The 26,732-nt window shown below is 37.4% G+C and overlaps 1 pseudogene; it reads right to left on the reverse strand.

The window, feature by feature from the left end:
* Positions 1-327: 327 nt before the first annotated feature.
* LOC149168999 (uncharacterized) overlaps positions 328-26,732 on the reverse strand; it is a 55,487-nt pseudogene continuing 29,082 nt past the window's right edge.

Consider the following 26,732-nt stretch of genomic DNA (forward strand, 5'->3'; position numbering starts at 1 on the left):
AAGAAAAAGGAGAAAATGAATTGCAAAAAAGTCCAAGATGTTTTTTAATCGAGATAAATGATGCCCTAAGACACAGAGTTAAACATTGTATACGACAAATAACTGCTAAAAAAGGAACCAGTCTTAAGGAAAAACCGAGAGCAACTTATTCCATTGTTGAGCATCATCTATACCGCCTTAGTAGTTTTTGAAATTCAATGATAACCACATCATCACAACAAGAAATGGAAACCAACATTATAAACAGTTGCATAACCTGAAGGAAGGAAAATCCCCCCTCAAGGGGATTGACTTGGAAAATTTAAATAGTGATTACTTGGTCTGACTTTAAATACTTTTCATTTTTTTTTCAAGTTGTGCATATGCATCTTGCTTACCTACTTGACTCAATTCCTTCTTCAACTTTATCATAGTTTCAATAGGTAATTTCTCTCCTATGGAAATTGCCTCCATAGAATACTTGACTGTTTCTAATGCTCTTCCTGGATCACAAAACTAATAAAATAATATAGCATCACAATTTAATTTTGTGAAAATGGCCTTCTATATAACATGTTTGCACATTGTCACAACCATCTCTGGATCATCTGCTTCAAGATACATTTTTATTGCCATAACATAATTATCATAGAGAGGAAAAAATCCATTCTTAGTCATTTCTCAAAAAATGCTTGATGCCTCCCCCACCTTGCAGGAAGTGATAAAGACCTTAAAAAATGGTATTGTAAGTCTCAAAATAAGGAAAGTCGCCATTAAAAACCATCTCATCCAACAGACCATCAACAAAATCTACTTAGATCAGGATTTCACTGCAATACACACCAATAATTGTATTATAAGTGGGAAAATAAGGGACAATACCATTTTTCCTCATAAAATCCTAAAGTCCATAAGAATCTTTCATGTTCTTATGCTGGTAAGGGATTTGCAGTGTATTTTGAAAGAAGGAAAAATCGAGAAAACATTTTCTATTACTCATCGTGGCCATATACCTGGATGCCTCTTCAAATCAAGAGTCATTGACCAAAATTCTCAAGAAGGCATTATAACCCAATATGTTGTTCGATAGCCATCCGATGCGGCTGACCATTTCTCCAAAGATGATTCTAGAATTAGTCACATCACCTACGATATCCCATCTCCATTAGCAATGCATATGTGTCAACATCCGGGGTGATCCTCACCTTCATTCTATCGAGGAATTCCACCACCGCTTTCACCTGCTTGTGCCTGCACAACACACTGAGAAGACAATTTAGTGCAATGACATCCTGTCGGAATCCATACTGCATGACTACATCACTACTTTCACTTTCTTCGCTGATCACTATGGATGGAAACCCATCCATCGCTACATGAAGACTTCCTTTGTGTCAGTACTAATTACTCCCTCAATACTTTCACTTTCTTCACTAGTTACATCACTTTCCTCACTAGTTACTCCTCCCTTTGTATCGTTAGTCTGCCATCTGTTAATCATGATAATTTCAAATCTAAAATGGTAGTTATACAAAGATTCCTCCATATTTTGTTTGATCTGACGCCATGTGAATCTAGAATTCCATATAATTTGATGATGAATGAAATAACGAGACCCTGGTTTGTTTTCCGATGATCCATTATGTATTGAATAACAATAGTCTTCTCTAGAAATGTAAATGTTGTGAGATATTCCTCGCTCTCATCATATTCATTTCCATCAATTCTGAAATGAAGAACGTCCTCTCCACGAAATTTGTTCATGAATGTCAATATTCTATGATATATCAATATGTTCTGATAAACAGCCAATTCTAAGATGAACGTTCTCTGCATGGTGTATATTCTCCCATGGACTCTCTAATTCTAGAGGTTGTTGCTGGACATATGCATGCAACCTATCGTGTCTCATAGTTGACACCAAATGGTCACCTTTAATTCTACATTTTTGGGTTGTTGTAGCCAATGTGGAGCCCCTTTGTAGAGCAGGAGGAATAATACTTATATTTTCCCCATATTCTGCCTCTAGGCTTCTCATTACAACGAGAATCTTCTCTCTCATATGTTCCTGATGGGAATTTGTATACATGTTTCAATTATCTCCTTCCATTGTTTCATGTACTCACAGATTCTCTAGCTCTCTCGAATTTAGCTTTAGATGCTTCGTCACCTTGAACATTATCTTCACCTCCTCAACCTTACTAGCCTGCACATAATTCCAAAACAGAGAGGAGAATGTTTCCATGGACATGATCTAATCATTATTCGTTACCTTGATGCAATCCTACATCGCCTCAAACAATTTTTCTTTGCCAAGAAAATCAACAAGAAAATTAAATATGAGGGGGTTGTGTTTCCTGCCAAGTTTCAAGGTGGCCCAAAGAAAAAAATTATGGCATCTATGTCGGCCCCATAGGACAATTTGAGCACATCCTCCATAAACTAGACTGAAACACCAAGTTGTAACTCGTTCAATGCATTTTCAATGCCCATTCGGGGAAGATTCTTTAGATTGCTTCTCACAACCATTTCAATCAGCTTCTTTCAGGGATACTAAGAGGGGTCCGAACTGGGCTCTTTGGGGGCTCAAGGTGGTGATGGCGAGTGAAACTAGGGCTTCATGGAAGGAGGCACCATGGAATTCCATAAGGAAGAATAAAAGGATAAAGGATCGAGGTTACTGTGTAATGGAGCTTCCATTTTAGATGAATGATTAGGGTTATTGTGCAATGAAGCTTCCATTTTAGATGATAGATTAGGGTTATTGTGTAATGAAACTTCCATTTAAATGAAGGATTAGGGTTATTGTGAAATGAAGCTTCTTTCTATCTTCTTTCCCATGGAGGTTGTTGCTGATAAGAGATAAACTTCAATACAAGCAAAATATTGGGGTTAAAAGAGTTTTTGTACCTGCTTCAGATGAAATCCCACATTCTAGGTTTCTAACCCCATACTCTCGTGCTCAGAGTTCCTACCTTGTGAGGCTTGGATAGTGCTTCGATAGTCCATACAATCAATATATTCAATGCAATGTGTTTGAGATTCCTATACAGTCCACAAGGACTTTAGTTTAAACCACAACAAAGGATAATTTGAATTCCAAGGCCACTCCTATCGTCGTTGTTAAACTAGGTATAACAAGTAGAATTTATTTTGGTGTATTAACGATGCGGGTTTAGACCTAGGGGTAAGGACATTGTTAGTGTATTTTTTATATAAAAAAATTCAACTATGAATAACCAATAGTATTTTTTATATCCATTTTAACTTCCAATCTACCAAGCCACGAGTGAGATAAAATCTCTTTTCACTCTAAAACAGGTTTACAAATCAATAGATTTGATCCCTCTCAGCCCTTGGTAAGTCTGGAGTTAACATGGATCTAGGTTGGTTTAATTTCCCCCCTTTAAATAAGCTATATTCCACATGAATACCATACCATGGGTCAATACCATGGAGTAATACCATGGGCCATTTTTATTTTATTTTTATAGGGTTATTTTATTTTTATTTACATTACATTACATTAATGACTTAATTTTATTTAATTTATTTAATTTTAATTTTTATGTAATTTGACTTAGTCAAAATGTTAAACATTACATTACAACATCTCTATCATACTAGGTTGGAGAGCATCTCTCGATGCAATAACTCATTGTTTACATAGTCCATAAGTCAATATGTCACCATATAAGTATCAATATATGTCTTAGAGAATAGTTACATTTCAAAAATCTACAAAAATCGTCAAAACATCTGATCTAAGATCGGAGAGTTATAAAGATAGTATCTGAAATTAGATATGCTAAGATATTATGAGTTGCAAACCTAACATAAAAACATGTACATTATCCAGAAGATAAATATATCCATCAAAACTAGAAGCCCCAAAGCATAAAACTGATCCAAGAGAGATCATCAACATCCCTGTGTCAATGTCCCTGAAAGACCATCCTGCCAGATGTAAAGAAGTGCAAAAAAATGACATCATAAACCATGTCAACAAAAACCACCTCTAGAATGAAATCATCGAATGTGAAGCACCGAATGAATCATATATAGGAGAATTAACCTCTTCGTTGTATATTGTTGTTTACAAAGTATGTATAGTATATCTCACCAAATGGCAGCTTGAGACCATGTTTTGACAGCTTGTCAACAACAATGTTGAATTCCCGGTGTGTATGAGAAAAATTCACCTCCTTGAATTGTTCAATAATCACCCATATCCTCCTCATCCAGCTGCATAAAATAGGAAGATTGAAAGATGTATTTTTTGTTGTTGAATCCACCCCCATCTAGGAGTCACTGAATACCTCCAGCATCTCAATATCAAACCTTCAAGCACAATATAATAATCCACAAAGAGAAAGAACTTTTGTGTGGGTATTAGACCCCTTGCCGCCATTCCAACTAAAATGATACATTGTACCTAGTAAAAAGGATATGTATGCACTACATCCACACATCACCTCCTTTGCGGCTCCATCAAAAAACCCACACAAAATATTATATGAGAAAGACAAAGGAGTGATATGTCTCACCAATGATAATTTGCCTCCAAACCATGCTTCTATGTAAAATGCTACAATCCTAATGCATTAACTCCTAATATTAGGATTAATGTTCTCAAATATTAAAGAATTGTGACTCCTCCAAATACTCCACATTATATATAATGGAAGAGGACCAAACTCCATGTTATATATAATCCAATCTCGAAGGTAGTCTTCCACTAAAGAGAAATTCCAATCCGCTTACATATTCAACAAATTTAAAACTCCAATCCAAATTGATTTGGCAAATGAACACCTTAAAAATAGTGACCTTACCTAATGGGAAGACACTTCAAGGTAAAAACGGATCACGATAATCTGAAATATTTTTTGGAACAAACATTATCTTTAGAAGAGAAACAAAAATGGGTCACAAAGATTGTAACAACCCTTGTGAAAATTTCGTGTAATAAAATTTAGTAAAGGCAAAACAATAACCACAGTTGATGGGACACTTATTCCAAGTTGAATGCTGGGAAAGACATCCTAGTGTGGGTGTTCATTTGGTTATTAATGGCTAAGGAAATTTAAAGGCAATGGCTAATGCTTTGGAAATGAAAATTGGCATTTTTGGCACATTTATTTATGAAAATTATGGAAATTAGGAGAAAAGGGAGGTGAAATGTCACAGGTTTCATGTGAGGAGGAAAATGAACAAAAATAATGGAAAATGAAGAAAATAGAGGCCTCATTCATAAAAAGGCTTATGAATATTAGTTGGTACCTTTTGTTAGTTTAATTTTGGAGCTCTCTCTAATATTCTTGGAGACTTAGATTTTTCTTGGAGCACTCCTTGAGGGTGTGGCATACTTGGATTTTTGGAGCAAGAAGGAAAAGGAAGAACATGAAAGCACAAGAGGACATCAAGATTAGAAGCTACATTGGATTTTTCTTGCAGGTACAGAGTTGCATGTATGTTTTTCTCACTAGTGTTTGCATGCACGGCATATAGATGTGGTTTGTTGATTGTGATTTGTCATGGGCATGAAGGATGGATGAAATTGACAGTGTATTTTCTAGCCTTACATTTCCTGGATAACCATGGATATTATGGGTTTATTTTCATTGTTTTGTTTTGGTTGGTTCTCATGTTTCCTTAGCTTGGGTTGAGTTATTAGTCCTGGAGCCTTGGTTGGAAAAATGATATGGAGTCTTGTAACAACTTGGGTTGAGTTATTAGTCACGTAGCCTTGGTTGGACAAACACTCTAGAACCCTTGGTGGGTTGCGTTACTAGCCTTGGAGCCTTGGTTGGAAAAATGCTTTGGAGCCCGATAAAGGTTATGGGTTAAGTTACTAGCCTTGGAGCCTTAGTTGGAAAAACACTCTAGAGCCCTGGAAGGCTTGGACAAATAGAAATCTGATGATGGTTTTGCGATGTCCGAATGTGAGGTGGAATCACTATTTGATGGGTTGAGGTGGATGGCCTCTGGAAGCCCTAGATGGTTTTGGATTGCTGTGATTTATGATATCCCACATTCATGCTTGGAATATGGCACGAGGATGAATGGCTGAAGAGAGATTTGGCTAAGCCATTCTATGGTTGGGTGGAACGTGGAAGTCCCATCCCGGGTTTGGATTTTGCTTCATCAATATGAGGTTATTTCTCCTTATATTTCTATGAGTATTATACTAGATTATATGTGGTTTATATGGTTGTTATTTCATTGGTATTTATGATGCTATTATGTTGGTTATATATGTGTTTTATGGTAGTAGCTATGTATGGATCTCATCATGTTTTTACTTGTAAATGAATGAAAAATGTATCTATGAAATAATGGATGAAATGGTAGTTAATATGTTGAGGCATAAATGTCTCTTAGTGATTCTCAACTAAGGATGAGACCCATATGATCATATATGTTTTTTTATATCTGTAGATTACATATTCATGATATGTTTGATGAAATGCCTGTCGAGGTTAGTAGGGGTCCAGTCAAGGTCTCATTCAAGTGATTGCATTTATACTATCATTTCCTTGTTATTTTATTGTTATAAAGATATGATTCAATTTTGGGCAGTGACCTGGGCTCTGGGCCTGAAAAAGTGGCTCAAAGCCTGGGGATGCTGACACACCGCTGACAAAAATAGTCCCTGGATGATGGCTTGCAGGCCTGTGAGAGTGTCCAGAGGCCCCTAGATGCTGGCATGCCAAAATAATGAGAACGTCCAGAGGTCAAGTTGTCTAAAGTCTCAGTGAGACAGAGGGGTTGGTTGGCAGAAAGGTTGGATTAGTTCTTGAGGATCCTAATGCTGATGTTGAATGTTTGTATGGTGTGTTTCCATCGGTTCCACTTCCTTAACGTGACTTAGGAGGTTGAATCATATAATAGTGGCTTCTTGTCGCATGTTTACCCCAGATGTCTGGTTGCTTGGGTAGATGTGGGAGGAGGGTGTTACAGAGTGGTATCAAAGCATGGTTCACCCCTCAGACTACATGGGTTGTGTGTTGGTCATGCAACCATGGCAGTTGCATGTGTGGCTCTTACACTTGCATTCCATGTGATTGTTGCATTTTCATAAATTTTGAGCATGGTTGTAGTGATATCGTCAAGTGGAAGTTGATGTTGTTATTGTGGAGTGCATCTTCGTGAGTGTATGATTGGTTACATGTTGTTATGTCTCTTGGTTACATTCTTGTATGTTGGGTTACATTCTTGTATGTTTGGTTACATGTATCATGCTTGTAGGTTTGGTTACAAGTATTGTTCGTTTATGCTTGATTACATGTGTTTATGAATATGTATGGTTGGTTACGCATTGATTATGCATGTTAATGTTTGCATGTGGTTAAGTGTACAATGATGTAATGGTTTTTGTCATGCATGAGGTCACGGTAGGCATTATGATAAGGTCATGAGTTGATGACTGGACCCTATCTAGAATGATGGTTGCATGGTTATATTCTTATGTGCTATATGTTGTCATGATTATGTTATACATGTATCACGTTGATATGATGATCTTGCAGACAATGTATCCTCCCCGAGCTATACTAAGGTATGTTGGTTTACTGTGATTTGGTTTAGCTAACATGATATACCTTGTAGGAAGAAGTATGAAATGGCTAGTAAGATGGCAGACTACAAAGACTCTCCCTATGAATCAAAAGAGTAGTATTGTGTTGGGATCTTCTTCCTATTCAGAAGTACACTAAAAAGATTAAAGGAATAACTAAAGAGTTGTAAGGCAAAAAATGACATAATCATACATGCACAAGATAAGCTAACAAAAGTAAATGCAGTGATACTTCAGAGTTTGTTATATTTACGGTGACAAGGACCACTTTGGATTAGCCATGAGCAGGGGGAAAAAACTAATGGGGCATATGGAAATAGGTCACATGTTGGTCACATGTCAGATAGAAATGACACAGTTAGAGATGTCAGATTGTTGGACACTCCATATGCAAGAAGGGATAGACTCAGGTACCATTCTAGTTTTGGTTCTGACAGGCAAGATGATTGGTATCGTTATCATCCGTACAGGAGGATTGATAGGGGATACTTTCTAGATGAGTTTAAGAAAGTAAAGCCACCTACATTTGATGGAGAGATGAAGAATTCGTAGGATGAAGAGGCATGGTTTCTTGGTATGAAGAAGTTCTTCAAGTTGCATGACTATTCAAAGTTCATGAAAGCCACAGTAGCTACATTCAATCTCAAAAGCAAAATGGACATTTGGTGGGAATATATGCAGAATGTCATAGGTATACATGGGGAAGATTTGACTTGAAGTGAGTTTGAGCGGCTATTCAAGAAGGAGCATTTTTTATAGAGATACTTTGATGACAGGGCAAAAGAATTTTATGAGCTAAAGATGGGGTCTATGACAAATGGTGAGTACACTAGCAGATTCTTGGAGCTACTAAGGTATGTGCCTTACCTCAAGGAGAAGGCCAAGATTTAGAGATTCACCAGTGGGTTACTAATGGAATTCAAAGATAGGATTGAGTTCGATGAGTCTGTATCATTGGAGGAGGCCATTCGAAAACTAAAGCATTAATATGAACAATTGAAGTGCAGATCTTAGACTAAGCCAGACTGGAAGGGAAATGCTAATAACAAAGAAAAAAGGGACAAGAAGCGAGTAAGACCACAGGATTTAGGTAATAAACAGAATGTTTCACCACCTAAGAGGTTCAATGCATCAGATAGAGGACATGGACATCAATCTGAGGAGCAGAATAAGGATCCTGTGCGATGTTGGACTTATGGAGGAGATCATCACAGGAGGGATTCTCCATAGTATCATGGTGGTAAGAATCATATATATAGTGCATATGACACACATACCATTGGGGATCTTGTTCAGAGCGTTCCTCGTATTTATGCAGCATTGGATAACAAACAAGCAGACCATCAGACATATATCATTGAGATGGATGGTAAGCTTGTGATCAAGTTATTTCTATTTTGATTGAACTTGTATCTATTTATAGCTATGTTAGTCTTGACTTGGTGGATAAGTGTGGTTTGGGTAAGGAATTTCATGCAAAATATTGGTTAGTGCAATTGGCTACATGTACAAAGTAGCGAGTTCACTACTGGGTAAGAGCTTGCGCATTTGATTTGAATGGTATGCCTACCACAACACATTTGAATGTATTAACATTGGGATCATACAAAGCATGGATTGGTTGTATATTCATATAACCAAGGTGGATTGTTATGAAAAAGTCATTGAGTGCTTGGATGACACTAGGGAACCAAGAGTCTTACAGAGTAAGAATAAAGCCACATCAGTTAGGATGGTAACATCTATGCAAGAAAAGCGCAACCATAGGAAAGGGTGCATGTTATTTGTAGTGCACATTTCTAGTGACAAGGGTAAGGAAGTTGAGGATGCAAATGCATTGAGAAGGTACCCAGTTTTACAACAATTCAAGGATGTATTTCCTGAAGACAATACAGAGTTTCCACCTCACATGGAGGTAGAATTTTTTATTGAGTTAGTGCTAGGGGCAGCTCCAGCATCATAAGCACCTTACAGAATGATCACACCTGAGTTGATGGATATGAAGCTATAGCTGAAGGAAATGTTGGATAACGGGTACACTAGGCCAAGTGTATCACCATGGGGTGCACCAGTATTGTTTGTGAAGAAGAAAGATGGTACTCTTAGATTATGCATTAACTACAGGAAGTTTAATAAAGTGACCATTAAGAACAGGTATCTGTTATCGAGGATTAATGACTTGTTCGATCAGTTGAAGGGAGAAACAATGTTCTTGAAGATTGATTTGAGATTTGGATATCACCAGGTACACATCAAAGAGGAGGACATTTACAAGACAACTTTCCGAACCAAGTATGGGCATTATGACTTTGTTGTAGTTCCATTTGGCTTAACTAATCCTCCAACTACATTCATGTGCTTCATGAATAGTGTGTTGCGTCCGTATTTGCATAAGTTTGTTATTGTGTTCGTTGATGACATATTGGTATATTCTAAAAATGAGGAATATCATGTCGAGCTTTTAGCAGTTGCGTTGAGGTTGTTGAGAGAGCATCAATTGTATGCTAGCTCAACAAGTAGTTTCTTTCAGACTAGGGTACACTACTTGGGACATGTTGTCTCCAAGGAGGGAATTGCAGTAGATCCAGAAAATATAGGGGACATCATTGAGTGGGTAGCTCCTAAGAATGTGGATGAGGTGAGATCTTTCATGGGGTTGGTAGGCTATTATAGGAGGTTCATCGGGAAATTCTCACAGATTACTTATCCTATCACATCATTGTAGAGGAAAGGTAAGATGTTTGAGTGGACAAAGGAGTGTGAGGCTAGCTTTGAGAAGCTTAAGCAGTTGTTGACACATGCACCAGTGTTAAAGATTGCAGATACAGACAAAGAATTTGTAGTATGCACAAATTCTTGCAAGAAAGGACATGGTGGAGTCCTTATGCAGGACAGACAGGTGGTATGATATGAGTCACAAAAACTGAATGAGAATGAACAGAAATACCCCACACATGATATTGAACTGGTAGTGATCATACATGCGTTGAAGATGTGGAGGCACAATCTTCTGGGCAGATTATACATTGATGAGTGATCGCAATGGTTTGTGGTACCTATTATACCAACCAAATCTAAATGGTAGGCAGGCTCGGTGGTTGGCTACAATCGGTGAGTTCAATTTTGAGATCACGCACATCAAAGGCAAAGAGAACAGAGTGGTAGATGCTCTTAGAAGGCAGATACAGGTAAATCATTCAGCATCTATGAGCTCATATGGGACAGATTTACATGATAGGATATTGAAGGTAGGGTAGCAGGATGTCGAATATATCGATATTATGTACATGTTGTAGTAGAGTACAAGTACATGTACATATGGTGGTACAGGTGCAGGTACAGGTGATAGTATAGGTACAAGTATAGGTACATGTACAGGTACAGGTGCACAGGATGTGGACTATTACCTTACAACATACAGATTGGTTAGATTCAGAGATAGGATATATGTGTCGTCCAGCAGTGAGCTCAATAAGGTGCTCTTGAGGGAGTTTTATGTGAAACCATATTCAAGTCACCCGGTTATCAGAAGACACTCACCGCAGTGAAGAGATTTTATTATTGGCCGAACTTGAAGAGGGATGTAGCAGAGTTTGTAGCTATGTGTTTTGATTGTAAATATGTGAAGGTAGAGTGTAAACATCCAGGTGGACTCCTACAACAGATTGTGATTCCAGAGTGAAAATGGGAGGTCATTTCCATGGACTTCATCACAGGTTGACAAAGGTTGCACACTTCATTCCAGTGAAGTTTACATTCTCAACTAGTGATGTAGCACAGGTATTCATCAGAGATGTGGTTAGATTGCATGGTGTTCTAAAGAAGATTATCTCAGACAGGGATGTGAAGTTCACTTCCATATTTTGGAAGGTGTTATTTGCAGGTTTCCGCATAGAGTTGGCCTTCAGTACAACTTATCATCCAGAGACCGATGGAAAAAAATGGAGGGTCGACAAGATATTAGAGGACATGTTGAGGATGTGATGCATACTTAGGGAAAGTGGGAAGAGTACCTGATTAGCCCCAAAAATGGACAAATATTTGGGCTCATTCAACCTCCTAATTTGGATTAGTCCACCATTCTCATTTGTTTATTGCATGTTTTTGATTATTTTTATGTTAATAGAGTGAATTTGGTTAGTCATTATGCCAACAAGTCTAATGGGTGCTTTGTGTAGCCTTTTTGGTCAACTTGGAGACAAAATTGAAGGTCTTAATGAGCACTTGGCAGCCAAATTCGTGGGAGAACAAGCTAGAGGATTTGTAGGAAGGTGCCCCTTCATTTATGGGCCCTTACCTCGAATTCTCCACCATCAACTTGGAGTTCAAGGGCCACCGAATCAATCAGCACAAGGGCAGCCAAGCAAGTCAAGTAGGACTGCTGTTAACTCCAAGTCTTGGGCAGCCAAGTCCCTAAATTTTAGGAGGACTGTTGGGTCCTCAAATTGTATAAATAAGAGGGCTTAAGACCTCATTTCAGTTAGTCATTTTGGGGTTAGCTAGTAGTTAGTCAATTTGGTTAGCCAGTTAATCATTTTGTTTTAGCCATTAGTTAGCTAGTTTGTAGTTTGATTTTTATGCAATAGATTAGCTTTGCTTTCATCTCATGTTCAAGTCCTTCTTGTGGACAGTTTTGATGTAACTCTTCATTTCTTGATCAATAAAGATGAATCCAGCTTTGCACCAGCTCTAAATCTCTCTTAGGAGGCTGTAGCTCTTGGGGTTGGGCCCATCTCAAGCACCCAATACCTCCTTTGATTATCTTTATGTGTTTTTGCTGCATTCTTAGAATAAAATCTGCTATTTAGATCTAACTCTTGTGTTGTTATTTAGTTTGTTTTTTATGTGTAAAATAGATTTTCATGCTCAAATCTAGTTGATAGGTTGTTAACAGAAAAAGCTTCAAGAAAAGGGCCAACAAACATTTGTGGTTTCACCTCTCCCTTAGTGGGATCAGGAGCTGTGACCAGGATGACTTTGCTGCCCACAAAAACACTAATTTTTCTTTGCCATGCAATCACTAGTGTTTGATTTTCATGTGTAGAAGTTGGTTACAAGTTCAAACTTTCATTTGCTTATTTGCATGAGTTAAAATACATGGTTTCATTGCAGGTCACACTTCTGTTCATTCTCTTTACTAACAGCTAGCAAATTAGGTCAACGTAATTAGGTCTTTGAATTCATAAGTCTTTGTTGGTTCAGATTGGAAAAACGACTTGCAGAGCACCTGTACCACTCCTTCATCTACTTATTCTCCATCAGCACCATCCACTCCACCCTCTACTTAGAACCCTTGCTTCACGTTTGCCATTCGCTCCCAAAACCCTAATTTTTGTGCAACATTGCTTCACTCTCCCTTGAACAAATTGAACCATCCTCACCATTCCTTAGCTCCATCCATCAGTTCCTAGGCCACTTCAGACCCCTATCCTACCTCCATATCCACTCATGCATCTTCCCTCATTCACCCATGCTCCAAAATCCCATTTCAGAACATCCTGTAGAAATCTCTGAACATCCTGTAGGATCCCCTGCAGACATCCTGTAGAAGCCTGCAAACTCGGTTGTTGAGCACCTCAACGTTGTGGACTTCTGTGGAATGATGTTTTGGATCCCCTGGAACCTTTCCTAGCCCTCCTGACCTTTCCCAAGCTTTCTTTCCCTTCGAACTACCCCTGCACAGTCAAACCCTAATAAGAAACAAAATCATAATAACTCCAACCACTTAAGCAAAAATACAAAAACAATGTTTTTTTCAGTAGAAGTAGTTTAAATTCATGCATCTCATATCACTAGAAGTAATGGCATCATTTCTAAAAGTTTGCACTCCCACCATTGCATCATAGAGATTAGACTAGTCAGATTAGGGTTTACTAGGGTTTCCATGTTTTGTTGGCTTTCAGTTCATTCTTGCAAAGTAGGTTAATTTCCTTTCAGATAGTCTTTGTTCATCATTTAGAAAGCTTCTTCTGAGAACATATAGAAGTTGGCTTGAGCCATAGCGGACTTGTGCTAGCTGACCAAGTGACAGCTGCGACAAGAGCTATTACTTGTGCATACAGCACCGTCGCTTCCAAGTTTGTTACAAACTACCGGGTTGATAAAATTAAAGAAGGGAGTTCTAGGAGTTGTAGCATTATTGCTACAATACTGGGGCCCACCAGTACCTTCCACTGGTAGATTTCGCTTACAACAATGGGTATTAGGAATCTTTGAACATGAGTCTATTTGGGGCATTGTATGGGAGGAGTTGCAATACTCCTGTTAGTTGGAGTGATCTAGTTAATAGGTTGATTGGACCAGACATGTTGGTAGGCATGGAACATGTGTACTTGGGCATCAAACCAAAGAAGAGCTCCTTATGGATTGGATCAAGTGCCAAGATGGCACCACGGTTTTGTGGACCCTTTAGTATCATTGAGAGGATTGGGCCAGTAGAATATCAACTTGCATTACCTCCAACAATGAATGTCCATGATGTTTTCCATATGACATTGCTTAAGAAGTATGTTAAAGATGTTGATCCTGTGATTGACTGATTTGTATTGCACGTGGAACTAGATGGAGAATTCCAGCCGGATCCTCAGTGTATATTGCAAAAAAAGGTGCTCATGCTCTGGAACTAAGAAATCGAGTAAATTAAATTGCAATGGAAGCACTTTGGGCCCGATGAATCTAAATGGGAGATGGCGTCTTAGATGCAAGCTATGTATCCTTCCTTGTTTGCCACTTGAGGCAAAGAATTTTTGGCATGGTGTTTTGGTATGGTGCTTTGGTATATGTCTTGGTATATGTTTTGGTATAGGTTTGGTGATTTTCATATATGTACATATCTATATGGATGTAAATACCGCTATGAGATATGTTATAAAGCTACAATAAGTGGTACGGGTGTCATTTCATTATGATGTTATGCTTGTTATGTTTTCATGTTGGTTTGTTTCTCAGCAGGTTGATCATTGTAAATACTACATCAAGCTAAGTTTTAAAAATCCATCGACAATATATTTTCCTTACAATAGTTTGTGGTTATAGGTGTTGTTGAAAACCGAGGACGGTGTTCCCCCAAGGGGGAGGGTTCTATAATAGCCCTGGTGAAAATTACATGAAATAAAAGTTAATAAACGAAAAAAAATAACCACGATTGGTGGGACACTTATTACAGGATGAATGTTGGGCAAGACATCCTAGTGTGGGTGTTCATTTGGTTATTAATGGCTAAGGAAATGGCTAAGGCTTTGGAAAGGAAAAATGGCATTTCTAACACATTTATTTATGAACATGATGGAAATTAGGAGAAAAGAGAGGTGAAAGGTCATAGGTTTCATGTGAGGAGTAAAATGAAGGAAAACAATGGAAAATGAAGAAAATAGAGGCCTCATTCATAAAAAGTCTTATGAGGATCAATTGGTAACCTTTTGTTAGTTCAGTTTTGGAGATCTCTCTCATTACTCTCTCTCTCATATTCTTGGAGACTTAGATTTTTCTTGGAGCACTTTTCGAGGGTGTGGCATACTTGAATTTTTGGAGAAAGATGGAAAAGGAAGAGCATGAAAGCACAAGAGGACATCAAGATTAGAAGCTACATTGGATTTTGTTTGCAGGTACCAAGTTGCATGTATGTTTTCCTCACTAGTTTTGGCATGCATGGCATATACATGTGGATTGTTAATTGTGATTTGTCATGGGCATGGAGGATGGTCGAGATTGACAATGGATTTCCTAGCCTTCCATTTCATGGATAGCCATGGATATTGTCGGTTTATTTTCATTGTTTTGTTTTGGTTGGTTCTCATGTTTCCTTAGCTTGGGTTGAGTTATTAGTCCTAGAGCCTTGGTTGGACAAACGCCCTAGAGCCCTATAACAACTTAGGTTGAGTTATTAGTCACGTAGCCTTGGCTGGACAAACATTCTGGAGCCCTTAGTGGGTTGAGTTACTAGTCCTGGAGCCTTGGTTTGAAAAACGCTTTGGAGCCCAGTAAAAGCCGTGGGTTGAGTTACTAGTCTTGGAGCCTTGGTTGGAAAAACGCTCTAGAGCCCTGGAAGGCTTGGATAAATAGCAATATGATGATGGTTTTGTGATGTCTAAACGTGAGGTGGAATCACTATTTGATGGGTTGAGGTGGATGGCCTCTGGAAGCCTTATATGGTTTTGGATTGATATGATCTATGATATCCCACATTCTTGCTTGGAATATGGCACGGGGGTGAATGGCTGAAGAGAGATTTGGTTGAGCCATTTTACGGTCGGGTGGAACATGGAAGTCCCATCCCAGGTTTGGATTTTTCTTCATAAATATGAGGTTATTTCTCCTTGTATTTCTATGAGTATTATACTAGATTGTATGTGGTTTATATGGTTGTGATTTCATTGGTATTTCCACTACTGTTATGTTGGTTATATATGTGTTTTATGATAGTGGCTATGTGTGGATCTCATGATGTTTTTACTTGTAAATGAATTATCAATGTATCTATGACCTAATGGATGAAATGGCAGCTAATATGTTGAAGCATCAATGTCTCTTATCGATTCTTAGTTAAGTATGAGAACCCTATGCTCAGATCTATATTTATACTTGTAGATTACATATCTGTGGTATGTTTGATGAAATAACTATCATGGCTAGTAGGGGTCCAGTCAAGGTCTCATTTAATTGATTGCATTTATACTGCCATTTCCTTGTTATTTTGTTGTTCTGAAGATATGATTCAATTTTGGGTAGTGACATGGGCTTTGGGCCTCAAAAAGTGGCTCAAATCCCAGGGGCATTGGCACATCACTGACACACAAAGTACCTAGATGCTGGCTTACAGGCCTTTGAGATCATCCAGAGGTCCCTAGATGCTGGTATGCGCATAACATGAGAGCGTCAAGAGGTAAAGATGTCCAAAATCTTAGTGGGACCTAGGGGCTGGTTGGCAGAAAGGTTGGATTGGTTCCTGAGGATCCTAATGCTGATGTTGAATGTCTGTGTGGTGTGCTTTTGGTAGTTCCACTTCCTTAATGTGACTTATGAGGTCAATTCATATCATAGTGGCCTCTCATCGCATGTTTACCCTGACTGGCTGGTTGCTTGGGTAGATGTGGGAGGAGTGTGTTATAAATATGTTGGGTTATGACTTTAAAATCATCTACAAAAATGGGAAGCAAAATGTTGTTGCAAATTCACTCTTGAGAAAGGATGAGGATTTGAAGTATTTCTCTGTTTCATTTCTATTATCTGGACTAATTGGATAATTGAATCAAGGGATGAATGAAAGAATGACGAAGAGGCGTGGACACTCATTTAAAAGTTGCAACAAGATCCCAATACATCTGATACATTTATTTGGAAAATTGATTCATTATGTTACAAAGATCATTTATATCTCTATAAGAATTCCCAACTCAAACAAAATATTCTTTTGGAATTGCACACCTCCCCCTTAGGAGGGCACTCAGGATATTGTGCCCAAAAATACCTCATAGCCTACACCTGTATTTCCTTCAAGGATGATAAACATTTTCCATTGATATCCATAATTTCCCATATGGTGTTCTCGCCTTCTCTTAGAGGCATAATTATGAATGAATTTTGTATTCTTGTCTCCCCCAATGATCCAAATGGCCTGAATCTTCAGCTACCATTCCTCCTCCTAGAAATTAAGAATTTCCCTTTTATGCCCTTCCAGAGAAGTATCCTATAAGTGTTGAGCTACTGAGAAATAATATTTATGGGATGGATATGCCATAATGTTGAGTTTCAAATCGATCTCTTCAATTTCTTTTATATGACTCTTTTTTTCTGAATCTAAACCTAGTTACAAACAATCTCCTTGAGTGTCTAGAGCTTATGCCCAATAAATTTGAGGGGAGAGGTGATCGAAGGATCAAAGCCTTGCGCCAAAAGTTTTTGAACCATTGTATCAATCTAGAGACTTTTAACCAATGGTGATTAAAATTGAAGGGAAGACCTTGCCATTCACCGTAAGGTCACAAATGTAAGATGATAGGGTTATGTTCTATTAAACCCAAATGAATAACCCATGAACGGATAATTCCAAGGCATTCAACCATATTTTCAAAGTTTACAAAGGCTTTCCTATCACCTTGGCCTAGGTTGTCTGGCTAGAAAGAAATGAAAATAAAAATAAAAATTGAGAACAAAGACACTCTACCCTTCAAGTGCACTTTCCAAAGTCTGAATATCTTAAGAAATTTTCCCCAATATTCCTCCACCCCTCATCATCCTCAGACCTCTGATATGAAAATAAACACTCAAATTTCATGGGTATTTCTTGATGGAGCCTCCCAAAAATATCCACCTAGAAGAAGAGTAGAGAGCTTAATCTACCTCACACAAAATCACTTCCTCAGCTTCAAATCCGGTATTGGACATTATTCGAACAACCATAGTGGAATCAGTGCCCCTAAATTGGTTCTACTACTTGCTCTTGAAAAAGGAATCTCTCAATTACAAGTCCTAGGGGATTCCCTCCTCATGTTCTAATGGATGAAAGGTGATGTTGAGCTAAGAAAATTATTATTATAACCCCTCTTTCAAACTTTCAAGACATCAAGAAATTGCAATCTTTTTTTATTCACCTCACTTTCATTTGTGTATACAGGGAAAATAACAAGGAAGCTGATAAGTTATCCAAGGGTGGCTTGGAGCTGCAAGAAGACACTTGGGGGATCAAAGAATCTCAATGTAAACAAAATTTTTGTTTTTATCAATCATGGTTTTAGGATTCTGACTGTGTCTAAGCTAAGCTACCGTGAAGACCTTAAATATTTTTTTTGAATGCTACAAAGAGAAAATGTGTGGTTTATGTTGATGTTTCTGTTGCACTATGGTATTGATGTTTATTGGTTATAACTGTTGATAGAGACACACCGTAGCCCCTAGAACACCAATAGCTTCATGTACTTTTTTTTTTTTTTGGCTCCACATTGACTTCACAACAAACCAACCTTTTTCATAATTGTACCTCTAAGTCTCTTCAGACTTTGACCTAATAAGGATGGATTATGGAGATACCAGTCATGGTATTATGCTCATGTTTTTTTGTTATCCCTCTAATAAGATTACTCAATATTTTCCTATGGCCCCAAAAAAATAGTTAAAACAAATTATGTCTTCTTCACATTGGAAATATTAGGCAAACATAGTTGAACCTCTCATATCACTTTAATTTTGTCTTTTCACCCAAAAGCTTCCTATTGTTTCATGCTATCAATTACATTCATAAATAAGAATTTCTGCAACTGTAGGATCCTTTACGTTGACAACAAATTGTATATATGAATACACTATGATAATTAAAATTAAAATTCCTTCTGTGGAAGGAAGTAATCATATTTGAAAGTTACAAACAATTTAAAAGACAATGGGAAATGGATTTCCAATGGGTAGTGGATTTCCAACATTCTGAAATGATGTTAAATATGACAAGTTAGCATTTAATGAGATACCATACACTCCTAAAGTTAACATGTAACCAAATTTAATTCCCTATGGTTAAGGAAATAAATGAATAAGAAAATAAATAACAATGAAAGGGATGAATGTGTCTCAGAAATCATGAAATAAAGAAAAATATAATAATCATACTTCGAAGGGTTAGAAATTACCTGAGGTCAAGCCTTGCTTGAAAGGTAACACAACCACTTAACTTTATTAATCACCCTTGAATGTCTTGGGAAACTCTCTTTAAATGTATGGTTATAACAAGTGGTGACCTTCTAATGAGATGTCTTTTAGTTTCTTCTTGTTTTATGCCATTCACTTCAGGTTCATTTTTTGTTGACTTATTTTCTCCAGTCTATTACATCCTTTCCTAGTACACCTAAAATTTTGGAGCTGCAAATTACATCCTCCCAAATTGATTGAACTTCCATCACCCACTGCCACTGAGCTTGTAGAAGTGGGCCTTTTAGCTAGTTTGATCCCATCAATTTCTGAAATGTATTCAGCCCCACAAATCCCTAAAACATTCTTGTTAGAATAACACTCTGCTGGACTACATGAAGGTTGAAGCCCCTTGAGGACATGAATCATTTATCATTATATCATAAGTAACACTAGCTAGACATTGTCTTTCCCTGTAGATCCCCTTCGTATTTGATGCCCTTCCTTGTTATATGGTTTACCATTGTGTATATGTTGGGTCCCTATAATACTAGTGATTACCCCATTACTATTGTAGTTATACCCATTATTAATATTGTTGTGCCCCTATTGCCCCCATATTGTTATTACTGTGCCCCATAGAATCCCTCTATTGTCATTTTTGTGGCTTTATATTATTATTGTTAGGTCGGCTGGATTATTTTGTGACTCCTTAGACTCCTATATATAGAAAGGAGGTTTTTTCATTCGAATCATCGAAGAATTGTTAATTTATGTAATGTAAAGTAGGTTTCCCCCTCGAAGAGGCTGAATTTTAAGGCGTTGATCTATCTTTTCTATATTTTTCTTGAGCTGGTTTCATAACATTTGGTATCAGAGCTTTGGATTCTAGGGTTTCGTTGCTCCAAACAGGTCATCGTGGCATTTTCGCTATAACTTTTTTTCTGCAACGTTTCAGAAGTTGCAAAAAAAAATCATTTGAGAAGAAATCGCGCTAAACCTCGGGCCCGAATTTCAGAGCTTTTCGCACTATATTTGCGGAGATATGATCTGAAGAAGTTGGTCTTTTTGCAAACTCCTGAATTACATTCCAAACAGGTGACCTAGGGAAAATCGTCATAACTTTCTCTCTGGGGATCGGATTGAAATTTCGTAAGAATTTACAGAAAGAGGACGGACTATAGCTTCTTGTATGCATTTTTCAGATCCAAAGGTCGAAACAGTGACTCGTGGCATGTCATACAAGTTCGCTCTACTGAACTAGTCTATAATCAAGTCATTGTGGGAGATTTCACATAACTCTTCTTTGGAGAATCAAATTTGGGTCAGACTTGTGGAATTGGAAAGAGGACGCAGAAGGCTACTGTAGGTCATAATTTCAAAATTGGAGGATCTGGAATTACAGAAATATATTAGATTCAATAACAGGCTTCTACAAAGTGAAAAAAGGTGTGTAGTTTATTTTTTTAAATTTTGCGTAAGCTGGGTTTGAAGGAAATCAAAGGGCATAATAAAGAATTATTATCGGTAACTGATGCCCCGAGGAAAGAAAATGCAAACACCTAGTAAGGAACCTGAAAGCTCTAGCATGACTCATTAAGAAGAGGAAGAAATGCTACATGATATATCAAAATTACAAGAACAAGTGCAACAAATGTCACGCTCACAAAAGCTAACAGAAGCTAAGATAAATGGCATGGAATCTAAGATAAAGGGCGTGGAAGCTAAGATGGATGATTGGAAGACAGATTTGAAGACAGACATGGAAAAATTGAAGATAGATTTGAACACAAACTTGAAGACAGGCATGACAGATATGAAGACAATTTGACAAATTTTCTACAAGAAATACTTACTAATGGTGAAAAGGTAGTAAAGGAAACTCATGATGCGAACAAAAGAAATGTTAATCATGATATCATAGACTCTAATTTTGGATCGAAGACCCACCATATTCCAAAAATCGATATGAAAAAGTTTGATGGCAAGGATCCCGCAACATGGATATTACAAATGGAGCAATTTTTCGATCTCAATAATGTGCAAAACACACAAAAGGTACGTATGGCAACTTTATATTTGGAACCAAATCAGTTTGTATGGTATCAATGGCTTTGCTCTCGTAAACAATTTATCACTTGGGCATTTTTACGGAAGAATTGATAGCACATTATGAGGATATGAAAAGCAACATTTTTTTTACCCAATTGATAAGTCTCAAACAAAAGGGTTCAATAATGGAGCACATTGAGGAGTTCCAAAAATTGAACATAAGGGTAAAAGATATTCCAGAGGAGCATAGGATTGATGTGTTCATAGGGTCTTTAAAGGATAATATCCAACATGATGTTCGCCTTTGGGAACCTGATTCATTAGAGAAGGCATTCAGGTTAGCAAGAAAAATGGAAAGCAAAATTATGGCAACCAGGAAGCATACCACTCACAACTATAAAGACGGAAGTGTTGTTGCCCCTAGTCTTCCACAACCTATAAGGTTTACACCACAACAATTGGAAGAAAAAAGGGCAAAAGGGCTTTGTTACAGTTGTGATAGCAAATACACTAAAGGTCATAAGTGTGCAGAGAAGAAATTATTCTACATAGATTGTGAAGAAGAAGAAGAAAAGGAGCAAGAAAGGTCAAAGGAAGAGGATATACTCCAGGAACAAAGCCTAGATGAAGAACAAATAAATACGACCATATCTTGTAATGCATTGGTGGGAATTACCACTCCTCAAACCATCAAGATAGAAGGACAAATCAAGAAGAAAAAGGTAATAGTGTTGATTGATTCAGGAAGCACCCACAATTTTATTCATTGTAGGGTAGAAAAAGAACTGAATTGCTTCCTATATCCAACACCAGAGTGTCAAGTGATGATTGCACATGGAGGAACAATAAATTGCTCTGGAAAGTGCCATAATATCAAGCTATCCATGGGAGAATATGTATTAACTAGCCCAATGATTTCCATTCCAATGGGAGGTGTTGATGTTGTACTAGGAGTCCAATGGCTACAATCCTTGGGTACAATAGCTTTTAATTTTCAAGAACTTTTCATCAAATTTTCTGCGGAAGGAAAGGAAGTTGAATTAAGGGGTATTGCAGGGAAACCAGGAAAGATAATCAGCTCTAATGGTATGACAAAGCTTCTAAAAAAGGAGCAAAGAGGTGTAATTGCACAATTATGTTCGCTAGATGTTTCCACATCAGAATCATCTATTTCTCCAGATCTCCAAAAAGTCCTAGACAATCATTCCAAGGTATTTGAGACTCCCAAAGGTCTCCCACCTATGCGTGATCATGATCATGCTATTCATCTGATTCCAGGAAGTGTTCCTCCAAACATCAGGCCGTACAGATATCCCTATGTCCAAAAGAGTGAAATTGAACGTATGGTTGCAGAAATGCTAGAGGCTGGTATAATTCAACCGAGTCAAAGTTCTTTCTCTGCTCTAGTAGTATTGGTGCACAAGAAGGATGGATCATGGTGCATGTGTCCGGATTATAGGGAGCTCAACAAGCTCCCTATTAAAGATAAGTTCCCCATTCCTGTCATTGATGAATTACTGGATGAATTGCATGGATCAATTTACTTCACCAAGTTGGATCTTCGTTCAGGATATCATCAAATCAGAATGAATATTGAAGACATTCTGAAAACAGCATTTAGAACTCATGAGGGTCATTATGAATTTTTGGTCATGCCTTTTGGCCTTACCAATGCACCTTCAACATTTCAAGGTTTGATGAATTCTTCAAACCATTCCTTAGAAAATTTGTGTTGGTATTTTTTGATGATATATTAATCTATAGCAAGTCTTGGAAGGATCATGTTGAACATGTTGACAAGGTGCTACACCTATTGGAGGAGAAACAATTATATGCAAAAAGATCCAAATGTTTCTTTGGAGTCCAGGAGGTGGAATATTTGGGTCATATTGTATCTCATGAAGGAGTTAAGGTAGACCCTAGCAAAATTAAAGGCATTAAGGAATGGAAAATCCCCACATCCATAAAGCATCTGCGAGGATTTCTTGGGTTGACAGGGTATTATCGCAAGTTTGTTAAGAATTATGGGAGAATAGCAGCAACTCTAACAAATTATTGAAGAAAGATGTGTTTTCATGGACTCCGGAAGCAACAAAGGCCTTTGAACATCTTAAAGAGGCAATGTGCCAAGCACCGGTCTTAGCTACACCAGACTTCACAAAAACCTTTATTATGGAATGTGATGCTTCAGGAAACAGAATTGGTGCTATTCTAATGCAAGATGAAAGATCCATTGCTTTTGAAAGTTGTCCAATCAAGGGAAAGTTTTTAAGCAAAGCTATTTATGAGAAGGAAATGTTGGCAATACTCCATGCACTTAAGAAATGGCGACCCTACCTAATGGGAAGACACTTCAAGGTAAAAATGGATCATGATAGGCTTAAATACTTTTTAGAGCAAAGATTATCCTCTGAAGAGCAACAAAAGGGGTAACAAAGATGTTGGGTTATGACTTTGAAATCATCTACAAAAAAGGGAAGCAAAATGTGGTGGCAGATGCACTCTCAAGAAAGGATGAGGATGTGGAAGCATTGTTGTGCGCCAATTCTATTGTCCAACCAGATTGGATAAACGAAGCAAGGGAGGAATGGAAGAATGACGAAGAAGTGTGGGCACTTATTCGAAAGCTACAACAAGATTCCAGTAAGTATGATACATTTAGCTGGAAAAATGATTCGTTATGGTACAAAGATTGCTTATACCTCTGTAAGAATTCCCAGCTAAAACAAAAGATTCTTATGGAATTGCACACTTCTCCCTTAGGAGGGCACTTAGGATTTCTAAAAACTTACCACAGGGTTAAAAAGGAATTTTTTGGGATGGCCTTAAATCATATATTCAAAAGTTTGTGGCGGAATGTTTGGTTTGCCAACAAAATAAAGTGGAAACAATTAAGACACCGGGTCTATTACAACCTTTATCCATTCCAAGCCAACGTTGGGAGGAGGTTTCAATGGATTTTATCACAGGTTTACCCAAGTATGAGGGAAAAAGTGTCATCATGGTGGTAGTTGACAGACTTACCAAGTATGCACACTTTTGTGCATTATCACATCCATTTAAAGCTAGTATAGTTTCTACTGCATTTATGGAAACAATTCAAAAGCTACATGGCAACCCAAATATTATTGTAAGTGATAGAGATCCCATTTTCACTGGAAATTTTTGGACAGAATTATTTTCTTGTCTTGGTACTCAATTAGCTCATAGCTCATCTTGTCATCCTCAATCTGATGGGCAAATTGAGATAGTAAACAAATGTTTGGAAGGATATCTTTGTTGCTTTGTATCTAATAAACAAACACACTGGGTCAAATGGTTGCCTCTAGCTGAATGGTGGTATAACACTTCCTTCCACACAACAACAAAAATGACCCCATTTATGGCACTTTATGGGTATCAACCACCATCCATCACATTATATTTAAGAGAAAATTATAAGGTTCAGGCAGTGGAACATCACATCGAACATCAACAACAAGTCCTCCAACTCTTAAAGGATAACCTCGTGTTGGCAGAGAATAGAATGAAATAACAGGCAAATCAACATCGCAGTGAAAGAAGTTTTGATGTAGGTGATTGGGTATTCCTACGGCTACAACCATATAAGCAAATGTCCCTCAAGCAAGCTAAGAAGGATAATAAATTATCACCAAATTATTATGGTCCGTACAAGGTGTTTCAAAAGATCGGTACTATGGCATACAAATTGGAGCTTCCTGCAGCCTCTCGATTGCACCCAGTTTTCCATGTTTCATGTTTAAAGAAGGTTATAGGCGACAAGCTCCCAGTTCAAACAATATTGCCAAAACTTGACGAGGAAGGAAAAATTATATTGGAACCGGAAGCAGTCATAGAAACAAGAACTCGACAGCTACGAAATCGATCAATTTCAGAGTATCTTATCAAGTGGAAGAACTTATCTGCTGAAGATTCCACATGGGAGGATGAGAATTTTATGCAGAAGTATCCAGAACTACTCAAGAGTTGAGGACAACACTTTTTTGAAGGCGAGGGGCATGTTGGGTCCCTATAATACTAGTGATTACCCCATTATTATTGTAGTTATACCCCTTATTAATATTGTTGTGCCCCTATTGTCCCCATATTGTTATTACTGTGCCCCATAAAATCCCTTTATTGTTATTTTTGTGGCTTTATATTATTATTTTTAGGTCGGCTGGATTATTTTGTGACTCCTTAGACTCCTATATATAGAAAGGAGGTTTTGTCATTTGAATCATCGAAGAATTGTTCATTTATGTAATGTAAAGGAGGTTTCCCCCTCGAAGAGGCTGAATTTTAAGGCGTTGATCTATCTTTTCTATCTTTTTCTTGAGCTGGTTCATAACAGTATATCATTAAAACTATATAGAAACCCAATTTGTTGACATTGAGTTTTGATCTCAACCTAGGCATTGTATCTTTCCTTCTTGGAAACTCCGTGCACATTTTTTTCTTGAGTATGCCCATAGCCTATGCTTTGGTAGTGTTCTAAGAAGGACCAGCTCAGGTCTTATTGAGTTGATCACATCACCTCTCTTGTTCATTTACCCCAACCATAAAATAAATTACGCAGTAGATTCCATCACATTTATTTAGTCAATTCTCATCGCTTCATCATCTTTTCCTAATTCGGACTATCCAATGCACTATCTATATAGAGGAGAGAGCATTAACGCTCCCCTCCTAGAAATATGCTCTATTTTTCTGTTAACATAATGTCATCGACCTGGTTTTCCCGCTAATCCTCCTTGGCCATACCCTCTTAAATTTGAGTGGGAAAATGAAATTCCAAATGAGAAGGCCCCAAAACTTTTACCATAATGTAAAAAAAATATTATTTGAATATAATAAATATTTTGATTTTTTTTTTTAAGTTATCAAAGGTTATAAATGTTTTAATATTTTTCAAAAAGAAAGGTAGTTGAATTTGCAAGCTATTTTGTTTCCTCAAATTTTTTTATTTTTTTCATTGTATATGTCCAATATAGATCCATTTTAACTTCAGATCGAGAGAGATCAAATCTCTTTTCACTCTAAAAGAGAGGTTTGTACCTTAAGAGAGATTTGATTCCTCCGTCTTGGTGCTTGGTAGATCTAGAGTTAAGATGGATCTAGATCGGTTTAATTATTAATTATAGTTATAGTTATATTTTTTTAAATTCTTTTTATGGAATCAAAATGTTAAAGAGGACATCACAACATCTCTACCATGGGAGATGAATTCAATAATTATGGAGAAACCCTATAGGCCCATGGAAAAATTACAGGTGGAGAAAGGGGTGTGGAGTTTTTGACAAGAGTGAGGAGTAGTTTTGACGAAGAGTAAATGGGTTCTAGACAATGTCGGGCTCTGATATCCTTATCAAAATGCAAAATAAGATTAAATGATAACCATGAGATTTTTATTCAGATGATGTATATTTTTTAAGTGCAAAGATCATCATTGCGATAAACCCTTTGCAGATAGAAAACTACTCATCAAATATGTTTTCTTAGATGA

The sequence above is a fragment of the Pinus tabuliformis genome, chromosome 4_2, assembly GCF_031772625.1.
Source record: "Pinus tabuliformis cultivar Carrire ecotype Pingquan chromosome 4_2, CPIR1, whole genome shotgun sequence".
Classification (NCBI taxonomy): domain Eukaryota; kingdom Viridiplantae; phylum Streptophyta; class Pinopsida; order Pinales; family Pinaceae; genus Pinus; species Pinus tabuliformis.